At 40.5% G+C, this 10,847-nt stretch overlaps 1 long non-coding RNA gene across 1 annotated transcript; it reads left to right on the top strand.

Annotated features, from left to right (window-relative positions):
- Nucleotides 1–369: 369 nt before the first annotated feature.
- On the top strand, nucleotides 370–9,600 carry LOC116078048. The gene is made up of 3 exons (XR_004113406.1): nucleotides 370–633; nucleotides 3,054–3,140; nucleotides 6,898–9,600. It is a non-coding gene; the product is annotated as an uncharacterized LOC116078048 (long non-coding RNA).
- The last annotated feature ends 1,247 nt before the right edge of the window (nucleotides 9,601–10,847 follow it).

Raw genomic sequence — 10,847 nt, forward strand, 5'->3', positions numbered from 1 at the left:
GAATTTTAGCCTGTTGTTCTTCTCTTTGCGTTGCGTGACCTACAAGCTGATACTCCAATGGAAATTTAGGCTGCCTATCTTGCATCTTGAAGGGTATTAATATGGGGGGTCAGATATCGGGGTACAGCGTTCTAGTATATCAACCTCTGGTCTAGGCTGGCAGCAAGCAAGTCGGGAGGCTCTGCGGAGCAGGTCCAGAGCAGCCCGAAATCTGAAGCAGTGTGGAGGATGCCAGAGACTGAGGGGGAGGGGCCGGACTCGGAGGGGCGGGGCCACTCACCTAGAAACAGAGGTTGGGAGGAGGTGGTAAATTGGCTGATTGCGTAGAGTGTAGAGTGGGTGGGGTTAGAGGAGTGACGTTAGGGAAGTCGGACGCTGTGTGTAGGAGCCAAAGGAAGTGGGAATAAAGGGTCAAAGCCAGTAGAGACAAGAACCCATTTTCAGGCTGAACTGGGGCGGCCTGCACCGTGGGGAATCGTGTGTTGGACGCCCGAGTGCAGAAGACACGGCTGGGGTCTCGCGGAACAAAAACTTTCCTAAGCCTCAGGTGCCTCCGGTGCGTCCTGGGAGTCAGCAGTCAGCACCTCAGCCGCAGGAAACTTTGCCCTGCCCGGAGGCTCTGGATCTTCCCAGGTCAGAGGAGCAGCGGGGCTGGAGAACTGGTGGGAGCAGAGCAGAGCATGATCAGTGTCTCCGCTACTCATAAGGATGACAGCTCTCAAAATTCTGCTGTGGATGTCTTACCCCCTTCGATAAATTTTCAATGATATTAACTGGAATAATACTGTTTCTTTTTATTGATCTTCTCGCTGATATTCTCATAAGAATAATCTAGTAGAATATTTGAATGTATCGGCTGATATTTGCAAACTTAGCTCTCTTTGCTATGGTGGAAAGGAAAAAGCTATTGAAATTCACAATCATCCATACTAACCTCTGTGTTCTACCACTTCCCTATTCAAGAAAGTGGCATTTGGACCTAGGGACTTGAATTCCCAGAGAGATTTTAGATATTAGTCATGAAAGGGATCCCTGAAAATTTAATTGAATTTGAAGGTATAATTTGTTCTGAGTTCTATAGGTATGGATGTAAACATTAACTTTTAAAAGTAAACTTTCTATCCACCATTAATTTTCCATCTGAAACGTTTGCAATCAGTGATGTAAATACAATGTTGGCAAAAGTGTGCAGCCAGGCTTGGTGACACTCTGCTTTTATCCCAGCACTCAGAAAGCAAAGGCAGGTGGATCTCAGTGAGTCTAGCTTGGTTTACATAGTGAGTTCCAGGACAGCCAGAGCTACATGGTGAGACCCTGTCTCAAAAAACAAAACAACAAACAAACGAAAAAGAGCAACTACAAGAAGAGGTTGGGCAGAAAGAAGAAGGGAAGGAAGAAAAGAAAAAGAAAAAGTGTTTTCTTGTTCTGAGTTCTTTTGTTTTTTGAAATTTATTTATTTACTCTAAGTACACTGCAGCTGTCTTCAGACTCACCAGAAGAGGGCATCGGATCTCATTACAGATGGTTGTGAGCCACCATGTGGTTGCTGTGATTTGAACTCAGGACCTTCGGAAGAGCAGTCAGTGCTCTTAAGGGCTGAGCCATATCTCCAGCCCTTGTTCTGAGTTCTTTCTTTCTTTCTTTTTCTTGTTTTTGGGTTTTTTCTTTTTCTTTTCTTTTTTTCTCTTTTTCTTTTCTTTTTCTTTTTCTTTTTCTTTTTTCTTTTTTCTTTTTTCTTTTTCTTTTTTGAGACAGGGTTTCTCTGTGTATCCCTGGCTGTCCTGGAAGTCACTCTGTAGACCTCGCTGGCCTCGAACTCAGAAATCCGCCTGCCTCTGCCTCCCAAGTGCTGGGATTAAAGGCGTGTGCCACCACCACCCGGCTTGTTCTGAGTTCATAATGTTGTAAATTAGAGCCAGGAAAATCACAGTATGCTGTTTGAGGGAATCAGCTCACAATTTTTTCACAGTTAGAAAGGGCATTATAAACCAGCTTGAGGTGATGGCACGCACCTTTAATCTTAGCACTCCGAAGGCAGAGGCAGGTAGATCTTGACATTTTTTGCCAGCCTGGATTACAGAGCAAGTTTAAGGACAGCTAGGTCTACACAGAAAAACCATGTTTTGGAGAAAGGGGGGGTATAGGATGGGGAGGGAGAGAGAAGGAGAAAAGGAGAGAGAGGGAAAGAATGAGAAAATTAAAAGGTATTATAATATTAAAAAGCATCTTGTAAATAATTATGACAATTCATATACATCAGAAAAATGCCTGCAATCCTTTCTTCTTGGTTCAAGAAAACCATTCTGTCAATGGACACATGACCAAACTTATGTAGAACCATCTTGTAGGCCAGGTTGGACTGGAATTCACAGATTTCTACCCACCTCTATATTCTCAATGCTTACATTAAAGTTGTGCACCAGCAAGAATATTCAAACTGTTGTCTTTTATTTTGTTGCTGACAATCAGTGGTGTGACTGTGGACTACTCCCAGTAGGATCGGCAATGCCTGGTCCCTGCTCAGAGTTCTCTGTACAGAGATTGGATGTTGCAGAATTAGACGAATCTGCTTTCAGTGGGTGAGAATAGCTTTCTTGCTGTCTCCCTTGCTCCTCCTTGGAGTTCTTGCCAAATTAGCCTGCAAGCATGTGAGATTTGTGTGAATGAGTCTCAGATCCCACAAAGGAAGGTGAAATCTTTAGAGGAACAAAAATTTTGTGAAATGTTTTCTCTTCTTTGGTGTGTTCCTTTGGGAGTATAAGGCTTCCATCATTTTTAGTCTATGATAAATTCAGAAGCTCACTAGTGTATACTGTTCACATCAAGTCAATCAGTCCCATTTCTGACCTTGAGACTTCACTGAGCTGGGATTAGAGAGGAGGTTCAAGTTATGCTAACTGAAAATGCTTTCTAAGTATTTTCAGTATGCTGACACTGCATGACAATTGGGGGGGGGCACTGTAGAATCCTCAATTTCATTTCTCTTATCTACTGAGCACAGTACTATGTTAGGAATCTAGGTGCTTTCTGAAGAATCTCTTTCTCATATGCAGGGTTCACTGATCACCCAGACCAGCTGACCTGTGGAACAGAACAGACCTAGAAGGTGGAGAGGAAGGAGACAGTAGCTAAGGCTCCAGGTAAGTTGGAGGACTGGTGAAGGGATGGTAAGGGGTTCAAGTGAAATAATTCTGGAGACTGTTTCACTGGGAAAAATCTCTTCAGGATTATCCTATCGTAGAAATGACAAGAGTTTCTTCAGAAGAATTGATCCTAGGAGGTAATAAAATTTTACCTGACTGTGAATGTGAGTAATGCTGTCCATATTCCATGCACATCACTGATCTTGTCTACATACCAATATTAAATGTTTTTCATTTCAGTGATTTTAATATATTATACAATTATAAAAATTAATACTTTTAGATATATTTATTTTTTTCAGAATTTGGAGCTTTTGGTATTCAAAAGCTAGCATGTTCTCTACCTTTTAGTGTTAATTTCTCTTTTCCTGAAAATAATGCTAACAAACTCAGTCTATTCTGTCTTCCCTTTGATACCTCCTATTGTCTGTAGTCATGACAATTCCAGGTGGTTTCCGTTCCTGTGATTGTAACACACTGTGACATCACCTCTAGGTGTAACCTCTTAGCGCTTTCCAGCTCTGTGCTGCTCCTTGGTACTTTCAGGATTACTTTCTGTAAAATATGCGAGTAGGATTTTAATAGGAAGTAGAGTCTTAGATAAGACAAAACTCCTTGTAGGTTGTCTTCTCATGTTTGAAAAGAACATGGTCCAGGTGCCAGTTTTCACATGTTTTATGTAGTCTCCTGTTTATGTCTGCTGGGGATGTCTGCATTCTGGCTTTTCTGACATGCAGCCATGTTTATCAAGGACTTTCTATTCAATGGACCATTTTATCATTTGCTAATACTCTTTATTTTGTATTTTAATACTTCTGTCTTGGATTTTCTGTCACTAGTATAATTATGACATCAATCTCTTTACTATTGTCTATAGTTATAGCGTTTTTTAAAAAATGTTAAGACCTGATGGTGTTAGAGCAAACCTTTAATACCAGCATTTTGGAGGAAGAGGCAGGCTGATCTGTATGAGTTCGAGGCCAGCCTAGATTGCAGAGCAAGTTCCAGGACAGCTAAGACTACTGTCTCCAAAAAATTATATATTGCAAAGTATCTTTAGATATTGGATATTGTTGAGACCTGCCCCCTAGTATAGCTGTGGCCATTTCGTTCCATGCCTGCCGGCTATTTTATATTGTTGCTGTAATATGCCTTCCAGCTAGTGATGTAGAAAATAACTTGACTTAGAGCAGGATCATGCTGACCACACAGCCTGTTGTGTTCTTTATGTTATGAGGTTTATTAATCTTAAGAAATTCCACAGCTATAATTTTTCATGTAGGACCCATCATATTAAAGGTTAATATGAACTCTTATGTGTAAAATGGCTTGAGTCAAGGCTGACAACCAGGTAGCACTTCCAGCATTCATTTCAGGTGTATGAGCTCAATGTGATCTTTGCAGTTTTATCCTTTATAACCTGGCCCTGAGAAATGTCCAGTGCACAGCTTTGAGTTGATGCCCTGCTTGATCAGTCTTGGAGTGTGCATTCAGTAAACCATCCCTGTTTAACTGACATCAGTGTTAGGATGTTTTCTGGGATGACTCCTGGACCTCAACAATATGCAATGGATTTTTTGATAGAAAATGTGTAGGATGTCGAACACCAGGTTTCTCATTCATGGAGGGGAGGAGTAAGCCACAGCAGGCAGCAATGAGTGACATGGGTAGGGGTCAGTGCTGAGAGCAGCTGATGAGGGTCAGCACTAAGATGGAGGGGTTGAAGTGTCTTTCCAGGTACTGATGGGGCTGCTGCCTGTGGCAGCCAGCAATTAGAGAAATTACTCAGGGCACTTTTCTCTCAGGGAACAAAACTTGATTGACTGTGGCTCACACTCCCTGTACCAGAGGATAAACTCTGAAGTCTTATAACTCTTGTAACTCTTAGCAGCCAGCGAGAAAGGAAAGAAAGAGAGAAAATTCATAGACAGACAGACAGACAGACACACAAACTGAGTGGATGTAGCAAAAGATGGACGGATGGACAGACAGACAGATGTATGAATGGCTGGAGCAAAGCTCCACCAAGCAGGCTCTAAGCATTTCACCCATACATACACACACACACACACACACACACACAGACATAGACACACACACACACACACACACACAGATGTAAACAGTTTCTGGGCGGAAGGAACAATGTTCCAACAAGCAGCTCGAAGCATTTCACACATACACATATATACACAATATACATATATATATACATAGTTGGTGGATGGAGCAAGCTCCAACGATCACCCACCCAAGCTTTGCATATTTACGTACATACAGATTTGATGGATGGAACACAGTTCCAACACATTCCCATATAAACTTTATATATACGTATGTACAGATTTCATAGATGGAACAAGGTTTGAACATCTTTATTTTTTTCTCTCATAGCTTATATATCCCAGCAAAATCTTTCAAGCAATATAAAATTACAATATGATTACATTCTATTTTTCTTGTAGTGAATGACTATGAAAAAACAGTATGTTCTCTAATACCTTTACAAGAAATGCTACATAGTACAGGTAAAGAAAACAAATTATTCCCAAGAACCCACTTACATTCATAACTAAGCAACTTCTTATAGATTAACAAATTGTGAACAAGCAAGGTCTTAGCCAATTTCTCTTACTGGCAGGCAGCAGTTTGTGGCTATAAAGGAAGGATTAATTTTTTTATTATTTATCTTCAAAAGTAAAATTGTGAGAATCTTAAAAGAATCACGAATTGTAACTTTTCTATAAAAAGCAATCATATCTACTTTAAATTCTCAGAATGCACATCTACTCATCAGCAATTCTTATTAAATCATATAGGAAGCTGAGGGCAAACATGGGTATAAGAAATCAATTATCACCAGCCCAGTCTCTGTGAGAATGATGTCAGCCAGTGCTGCTATTGTTCTTGTTCGTGTTATGGTCTGACCCTGCTAGAACAGCTGTAGCCCTTTTGCATCATGCCTGCCAGCTATTTCATATTGTTGTGACATACCTGCCAGTCACTGGCAGAGAAGTGACTTGGCTTAGAGCAAGCACATGCTGACCACACACGCTGTTTGGTTCTGTATGATGTTTTCTAATCCTAATAAAGTCCACAAAGCTTTCTGCAGGACCCATCAAATCAAATGCCAATATGAACTGTTATGTCTAAAATATCTTTAGTCAGAGCTGACCAACAGGAAGCCCTACCTGCACCTACGTATGAGATCACTGCGGCTTTTGTGGCAGACACTGAAGAATACTACTACTAAGCCAAAAAAGTTAGGATTATAATACTCATGCTCTGTTATCTCAATGTTCTGAAATTACCCTGTTCACCCCCCCACCCCCACCCTTAGCTTACTCGGGACCAATCAGCTTAAACGTTAGCTGACAATACTTTACCTACTAAGCTAACTGCTCCCCTCCTTGCCCTTTATACTGTTGAACCTGTTTTTTACTTATAAAAAGCCTACTCTGAGAGCAGGCTAGGACTGCAATTAGGCTTTGGTGCCCTTTTTGCGGTCCTGGACATCCAGCATTATGGTGTGCATTCAATAAACTATTCTTGCTTAACTGAGATTGGTTTGTGTGGCGATTTTCTGAACTCCAGCATTTGGTGTATTGGCTGGGTGGGAATGCCCCTTATCCTCGAACACTCCTCAGTTACTGATAGTGAATGCCACCACACCGGCTCCCTCCATGAGGAGGCAAGTTTCTTGTATCTGCATAGTTCTTTTTCTTGTTTTGTGTTTGTTTCTGGTTTGATCTAGACTTTTGGAGACCCAAAGGAGGAGAGCTGGACAGAGCAAAATCTCCTAGGGTCAAGAGGAGATCAGGAAGCTTTAAGGAAGCTGATGGCTGTTTGATCTGATAAAATTCTCTGTGCCCTTAAGAATTGGGTTCAGCAGGTGGCAAGGTGCTGCTCCCTTGAAATTACAGCTAGAAAAGTAAGGAAAACTTTGTCTGTCTGCTCTAAATATATAAACATGTGTGGCTACTACATGTTTGGTCTTAAATGCATAAATATGTTCTCCATGTCTTGGTTATGGATTATTGGCTTCCAAGTTACTGGATATGGTTAAAAATCTGTAATATCAGTAACAGAAAAAAACTGGTAACTCAAGATTGGAGCCATTCTGGACAACAACACATGGCATGAGCCAATTCATGGAAACAGGTCTCTAAAGATACTTTTAAATTGGGGTGATATTTTTATGTAATTTCTGTCCTAACCAGACTTATAAAAGATAGAATTTAAAAATATTTAATAAGATAATAAAGCTGCACCATCATACTTTCATATACAAGAACTTTTCTGGGAGTCAAACTTTGTAAACATGAAAATAATGCACCTGGTATTGATTTTAGAGATACTGCGTTGTTTACACGGTTAAAAACGGGTTTGTCTTCTAAAATTATGGTTACATTGTTAGAAGCTGGTTTTGTCTTCCAAAAATTATAGTTCTGCTCTATGACTTCATTCTTTAAAAGCATAGCTTATTTGGATATTGTAGAAGGAAATTTTAAAAATTAGAGTTAAACATATATAAAGCTATGGGACATTTTAAAATTTATTAAATGTGTTATTGGAATGCCTTTGTTGGTATATGATAGTTACACCAAAGGAGGAAATTTTAATAGAAACTGTCATGACTTTAGAAATTACAATGGAAAGCAGTAATCAAATTATGGATCCACAAATGGAGGCAATTTTGGTGGAGAAAGCTCAGGCAGTTACTATGATGGTGGGATGGATCTCATCGTGGATATGATAACAGGTTTCAAATAAAACAGAAACAGAAATGGGCAATAGTTCTTAGCTGGAAGAGAGAACAAGGAGAACAAGGAGTTGTCGGGAAAGCTGCAGGTTATTTTGAGACAGTCACCACAAATACATTAGAGGAATTGTAAAAATCTGCCGTAGTCAGAAAGGTCACTGCAGCGGGAGACCCTGTTTTTTCAGGAGTGTCATAGCCACCGTTGAAAAAAAATAGTTATTGATTAAAATAATAACAATTAGTTATATATTCCTGAGGTCTTTTTAGTTGTTGTCATTTCATGTTTTTTCTTCTCATTACATCAGTTATATACTGTCCTGTAAATTATGGTAATAATATCAGAAATAAAAATTAAGAAATTTAATTAAAAAATGGAGATTTACAATATTGAAAAGGTTAAAAAACATTGGCTCTTGATATCTACCCTTCTTCACTTCAGTTTCTGCTTTGTTTTGTTTTGGCTAAGGCAAAGCAGCCTTCCTTCCTTCCAGCTGAACACATAAAAGCTCTCTCACCCATGATACTTACAATTTTTACTAACTTACTAGCCTCCTGCCCTGAGACTGGATTCAGCTTAAACTAAATCATATGGGAAACTGTTATATTCTATGATAATATACCAAAGTTCAGAAAAGTTTCTAGTCTCTGTATGGAGTGTGTTTATGGGTGAATTTTTTTTTTTCATTTTGACTCTAGAAGAGCTTCCAAAAAACCTGTAACTTTCTTGTTTCTTTAATTTAATTTAATTTTTTTTCTTTTTCACTTTACATCCTGCTCACTGCCCCCGCTCAGCCACACCCTCCCACAATCCTTGCCCCATTCAGCTCCCTTCTTGTCTGAGCAGGTGAGGGCCTCCCTGGATATCCCCACCCTGGCATGCCACATCTGTGAGGCTAGGCACTTCCCTGAGACCAGACAAGGCAGCCAGCTAGACGAACATATCCCACATACAGGCAACAGCTTTTGCGACAGCCTCTGTTCCTCAGGAAGGCCCACATGAAAACCAAGCTGCACATCTGCTACATATGTATGGAGAGGCTTAGGTCCAGCCTGTGTATGTACTTTGGTTGGTGGTTCAGACTCTGAGATTCCCCAAGGGTCCAGGTTCGTTGACTCCTGTTGGTGTTGCTGTGGGATTCCTATCCGCTTCAAGGCTCAGAATCCTTCCTCCTATTCTTCCATAAGAGTCCCCAGCTCCATCCACTCTCTGGGTGTCTGAATCAGTCTGAGTCAGCTGCTGGGTGGAGCCTCTCAGAGGACAGCATGCTCCTGTCTGCAAGCATCACAGACTATCATTAATAGTGTCAGAGATTGGTGCTTGCTTATGGAATAGGTCTCCAGTTGGGCCAGTTATTGGTTGGCCATTCCCTCAGTCTTTGATCCATCTCCCATGACTGCATTTCTTGTAGAAGGATAAATTTTGGGTTGCAAGTTTTGTGAGTTGGTTGGTATCTCTATGTCTCTCTACTGGTGGTTTCTGCCTGGATACAGAAGGTGCTCTCTTCTAGGTCTATATCCCCAGTGTTGTGAGTCACAGCTAAGTCACCCCATTTCATTCTTGGGTGCCTTCCTTATCCCAGAGATATTCCTCTGTCACATCCTGGAGATGCCCCCCCCCCCACTTCTCACCTGTCAGTTATAGATTTCTATCCATTCTCACGACCATCTGGCCATATCTACTGTCCCTTTCTATACCTGATCCTGAACCCCCTTCCATTCCTCTTCCCATCCCCTTTCCTACCCAGTACCCTCCCTCCATCTGCCTCTTATGACTATTTTATTTCTCTATTTAAGTGAGATTCAAGCATCCTCACTTGTGTCTTCCTTCTTGTTCAGCTTCTTTGGGTCTGTGGAGTATAGAGATATCCTATATTTTTTGGCTAATATCCATTTATAAGTGAGTACACACAGTGCATGTCATTTTAGGACTGGGTTATTGTACTCAGGGTGATATTCTCAAGTTCCATTCATTTGCCTGCAAAATTCAAGATGTTCTTGTTTTTCATATCTGAATAGTATTCCATTGTGTAGATATACATTTTCTGTATCCATTCTTCAGATGAGGGACATCTAGGTTGTCTCCATTTTCTGGCTATTATGAATAAAGCTGCTATGAACATAGTTGAGCAAGTGTACTTGTGGGATGTTGGGTTACCATCTTTTGGGTATATGTCAAGAAGTGGTATAGCTGGGTCTTGAGGTAGAACTATTCTCAATTTTCTGAAAAACCATGAAATTAATTTCCAAAGTTGTCAAAACTGTAACTTTTAAGGTTCAAGTCTAATGATAGTCAGTAACCTTGAAGATGATCAAATTCTTTACTATGTTAAGAAATATATTTAAAATCATGCTAAGTATTGATGCAGTTAACTATAAGATTAAGGCTATTTTTAGTCTCCTGTATTATGTTTGAAAGATACAGTTTGAAATAGATAACTAAGACGAAGGTTGTTTAACTCAGACATGCTAGGTAGGTAGTACTGGTAGTCCTCAAATTAGGCAGAGATCTGCTAAATATGGAATTAATATGTTTGAGCCTACCATGACGGACAGAAACTCCAGAATCCTAACAATGACACCCCAAGGTCTCCAAGAAGATAAGAGCATAATGAGAAAGGGCAGCACCAGGTTTATGTATGATAACCACTGTGCATAACTGCTACAATGCCTTGCCTGCTGCCAGGGCCCAGCCTAAACTGTGGTCAAACAGAAGACAACTGAAGAATTGATTTCAGTAGGACTATCCCCACTTTTTGGAGAAACTGACTTTGGCCTCAGGACATGTGTTCCTCAGGATCATGCCTCTTGGAGGCACATCCATCTTGGCTGTGCTAACCAGTGAGTCCCATTCCATGAGTTCTAAAGCTGTTTGTTGTTCCTCCTGCATGGCCCTGGGCAGAAAATATATATTTTAATTTCAGCTGTTATTCTTTTTGAATACT

This window comes from Mastomys coucha, unplaced genomic scaffold, assembly GCF_008632895.1.
Source record: "Mastomys coucha isolate ucsf_1 unplaced genomic scaffold, UCSF_Mcou_1 pScaffold5, whole genome shotgun sequence".
NCBI classification, from domain to species: Eukaryota; Metazoa; Chordata; class Mammalia; order Rodentia; family Muridae; genus Mastomys; species Mastomys coucha.